This window comes from Bos javanicus, chromosome 4 (assembly GCF_032452875.1).
Source record: "Bos javanicus breed banteng chromosome 4, ARS-OSU_banteng_1.0, whole genome shotgun sequence".
NCBI lineage: Eukaryota > Metazoa > Chordata > Mammalia > Artiodactyla > Bovidae > Bos > Bos javanicus.
The window spans coordinates 112,632,832-112,637,941 of record NC_083871.1 but is presented as its reverse complement, the minus strand read 5'-3'; positions in this window follow the sequence as shown (position 1 = coordinate 112,637,941).

Genomic DNA, 5,110 nt, shown 5'->3' with positions numbered 1-5,110 from the left:
CACTAAGTATTCATGTATATACATATACATACACATGTACATGTACACATATAAACACACAATATACACTTATAGTAATGGATTATATACACATATATGTTAACTCTTCTTCCTCCATATATGAATATATTGTGAGAGCCCTCTCCCTCCACATCTATATATATGGATACATTTTACGCTTTTCTCTTTTTAAAAAAAAATATTTTATTTATTTTTTTGGTCGCACCAGGTCTCAGTTGCAGCATGTGGGATCTAGTTCCCCGACCAGGAATCGAACCCAGGCCCCCTGCATGGATGCAGGGAGTCTTAGTCAGTAGACCACTAGGAAAGTCCTCACTTTTCTCTTTATTATTCTTTTTTATTTTCCCTCCGAGAAGACAGAGGGAAGAGAAAAGAGGGGAAGAATTAAAGAGAAGAGAATTGGGTGACAAAAAGGTGTGCAAACACTAATATGAAAAGAATGAATGCTTAAATCATAATAATTAGTGACACATGCCCTTTTTGGCTCTCGTCTGTTCTAGCCTAAGGAAATAAATTTTTAAAGAACATTCTAAAATGGAAGAAACTCTCTTTTTCTACTTTCTAAAACCAATGAAGGTTATGTCATATCCCAAGCCATTTTAGCAAAAGCATTAGGAAGGACCATTTCAAGTTAAATCTGTAATTAATTTACTAACTACTCACTTGAACCTCATATATAACTTTAAGTAGAATGGGTTGTCAAGTTTGATTAAGGTCATTATTTCAGGTTAAAGTAGCCCATAGGCGTTTCTCATGTCAGAACGCTTTCCATAAAAAGAAGAACTAAGGTTTCTCCAAGGTTAAGGGCCTCTAGAGCCTTTTCCATGAATATATATTACAGCAGAGAGGATGGAGTGTTTAGAAGTCTTCTAGGAAGATTACACAAGGTTTCTCAAGGTGATAGGTCTTTGAACAAGAACAGATTATGTTATTTTAAGACGATTTGCTGGGTGTCCAATTTCTAAAATGATTTGTAATATTTCCTGCTACCTAGAACACTGATACCTGTGGTGAGAAAATGATAGCCTTGGCATCAGTGAGTTCATTCAACAAACATTTACGGAGACTGTCCCATATGCCAGATACTCTTCTAGGTTCTTGGGATCCAGCAGTGAACCAAATGAGATCCCTGCTCCCAAAGACCTCATACTCTAGTGTTGTGGTGGGAAAAAAACAAAAGCCATATATGATTTCAATGATTGTGTGTATAGATATAATTATGTTTCAATATGGTTACCTATATAATTCTATATACATGAAACACGAACTTACATCTCCAGCTCTGTGTTTCCGATTTGCATAATGGGCTACCTACTGAATATCTTTGGACTTCCCTGGTGGCTCAGACAGTAAAGAATCTGCCTGCAATGGGAGAGACCTGGGTTCGATCCCTGGGTTGGGAAGAACCCCTGGAGGAAGGCAGTGGCAACCCACTTCAGGATTCTTGCCTGGAGAATCCCCATGGGCAGAGGAGCCTGGTGGGCTACAGTCCATGGGGTCGCAAAGAGTCGGACACGCAACTAAGCACACAGCAGCACAACCTAGATTATAATCGGAGTCAAGGAGCTAGATACAACTGACTTGGTACAATGTTTAGGGAGGTTGGAGAAGACTGGCTAGCACCCCCAAAGAACAGACACAGAAAACATAACTTGAAGAAGAGACTGACGGGGTTTTCCCTAGTGGTCCAGTGGTTTAGGAATCCACCTTACAATGAGGGGAACACGGGCTTGATTCTTGGTTGGGGAACTAAGATCCCACATGCTGGGGGGCAAGTAAGCGCACACACCACAACTAGACAACCCATGCACCACACCACAAGGTCCTGCGTGACACATCTAAGACTCGATGCAGCTAAATAAATACATAAAAATAAATATTAAAAGAAAGTAAAAGACGGACAGGACGTGGATTGACAAGTGTGAGGAAAGGAGAGAAACGGGCTGAGCAAGAACTGAGCCGCTCTTCCAGCGGAGGAGGGACTGAGCCACTTCACGCTCTCTGAGAGGGGGAGGGCTGGATGCTCTATTGGATCTGACAGTGAGGATGTCCCTGGTGAGAACCGCTGGAGTTGATGAGACCAACAGCCAGACGGTGCTGGTCAATGAGATGGTGAGTGAGGATAACTCCAGAAGGGAGAAGGGAGGAGGTGGTTGTGGGAAAAGAACACAGGGAACCGGGGCTGAGGAAGCTTGGTTTTTAAATAAAGGAACTATCTGTGCGCATCTCCCCACGTGCTGATGATAAGGAAGTAGTTCAGAAAAAGAAGTGAGAGATGGAGCGGAGACAGGACAAAGTGAGGAATGTGTTCTTAGAGTGGAAATGGGTGGAAGCGTTGACTTCAGACTGGGGGAGGGGAAGGGCGGGTGTGGCTGCTGATGTTTATGTGGGTTTGGTGGTGGGAGATTGTTGGGCTGCCTACTTCATGGTTGTGCAAACCCTACAGCTGCCCAGACTCAAGAGTGAAGAGCCTGGAGACAGCAACAGAGACATCAGTGGTTTCCTGCACAGGGGATCTTATACAAAGCGTCCTGGAGCGACACCCCACCTTGTGTGGCAGATGGTGAGCAGGACGTGGCAACAGTGTTTCCTCCTCTGGGGAGAAGGAGGCTACCATTTATAAGGGTAGGCTCACCAGTCACCAGGGACTAACTAAGTCCTCTAATTAAGAGGATTGGGTAGTCATTTGAGTGAAGCTGGGACTGGTAGAGCAGGGGGTGTAGAGAAATCAAATGAACAGCTGTCTTAAATGGTCTAACTATACAGGGGTCAAGGGCTTTCTTGTTACAGGAATTCATTTTAGTAGGATTGCGTGTAAAGGGGAGATGTCATGCAGTCAGAAGTTTGAGGAGCAGAGTAGAAACACTGAAATAACGAGAGTGGAGACTGTGAGAGTGGATCAGGGAAGGATTCACAGGTTGCTGGGAGCGCGGAAGAACCTGATAGGGTCTGGCAGCCATGAGTTTATGGTGGCACCAGTCTGTGAGTTGTCTGGTGTTCTCAAGCAGAGTTTGGCAGCGTAGTGTACCAAGAGCCCAGAAACCTTGGCTCGGTCAAAGTTGAGGTGTTTCCAGGTGGCTGGGGAGGGGGAACTATGGAGACACTGGAGCAAGAGAGTGGAGGGGCTGCAAGAGACTGGGTGAAGGGGCAGGTCGTGGAGGCTCAGCTGAAGGGGAAATGGGAGAAGGAAGGCGTAGATGCGTATCCGGCTCTCACTTTGACTCTGCTACTTTGGGCCATTTGCCACATATCTCTGGGCTTCAGTTTTTTTTTCCCACTTATAAGAGAGGGTGTTGGCTCACTCGACTAATATCCCTTCCAGTTCTAAAACTCTGTGGTTCAATTTTCCAAAAATGTAAGTACTCTCTGACCATGAGTGAGAGGCCCTGCCAACTCCTTTCAATCACTGGGGTCAAACAACCTTCTGTATGCCAGAGAAACAAGTTCCATCGAAGTTTCCAGACCACTGATGCAATTCTTTCAGTTTCTCGTGAAAATATGAAAAACATTTGGGGCCTTCCCCATAAATCAAAAATAATTGTCTTCTTGCCGTTGGCTATCCAACCCTGTTGTACACTTCTGAACCTATACTTGATCAGTTCAATCAGCTTAAAAACATACTTATTGAGTACTGACTCTGGGTAAGTTTCTGAGACAGCAATGGCAGGGGATGGGAAGGTAATAGAGCTTCAGTCACTGTTCTGTTATAGTCTAGTCGGAAGGATCAGACTAGTATAGAAATAAATATTTGGGGGTATAAATATTCATATTCAACTCAGGGAAGAAAGGACAATTTCTTTACTTCTCCTTAACTTGATTTCTGTTCTGAGCCTACTTTTCACCAAGTTGGAATAAACTCAGTGAGGCTCTCACCATTTTTTGGGTCACAAGTAATTCTTGGGGCTTACATAATCCTAAGGCACCAGGAGGGGCTGTCTTTATGGTCCTCCAGGTCATCTGTCAGCAGATAGAGACATCCACAGGCCCCAGGGTTCTAAGTCATCAGTTCATGCCAGCAGCCACAGGGACATACTCATTTGCTTGGCATGGTCCCTTTAGGACATTTTGATTCTCTGCTACTCTAGGCCTTTCTGAGCTGCATAGTAATCAATGTGCCCCTTCCCAGCATGCTCAAACACACCACTATGGTCTGTTTGTGTCTTCCCCAAATTCACATGTTGAAATTCTAACCCCCGAGGTGATGGTGTTAGGTGGTGGGGTCTTTAAGTCATGAGGGAAGAGCTCTCATGAGCAGGATTGCTGCTGCTGCTGCTGCTGCTAAGTTGCTTCAGTCGTGTCTGACTCTGTGCGACCCCATAGACGGCAGCCCACCAGGCTCCCCCGTCCCTGGGATTCTCCAGGCAAGAACACTGGAGCGGGTTGCCATTTCCTTCTCCAATGCATGAAAGTGAAAAGTGAAAGTGAAGTCGCTCAGTCATGTCTGACTCTTCGTGACCCTGTGGACTGCAGCCTACCAGGATCCTCTGTCCATGGGATTTTCCAGGCAAGAGTACTGGAGTGGGGTGCCATTGCCTTCTCCGTGAGCAGGATTAGTGCCCTTATAAAAGAGACCACTGAGAGATCCCTCGCCCCTTCCACCATGTAAGGACAGAGGAATTTGGGCTCTTATCAGGTACTAGATCTATCAGTACTTAGACACCCCAGCTTCCAGAACTGTCAGCAATAAATTCCTATTGTTTATAGGCCACCCAGTCTATGACATTTTGCTATAGCAGCCTGAATTGAGTAAGACACACACCATTCATTCATTTTCTTTGTGGGGTCTTACTCTGTGTTCCCAAGGTTCTATGTGAGACACAATATAAAATGCCTCTTCTCTCTAGAATTAACTGACATGTTGGTTCTCCTCCTTTGCTCCCCTGCCATCTTTACTTTTAGCCCTGAGAACCCTCTGATCTGGGAAGACTATTGCACTCATCTCACATGCTAGTAAAGTAATGCTTAAAATTCTCCAAGCCAGGTTTCAGCAATATGTGAACCATGAACTTCCTGATGTTCAAGCTGGCTTTAGAAAAGGAAGAGGAACCAGAGATCAAATTGCCAACATCTGCTGGATCATGGAAAAAGC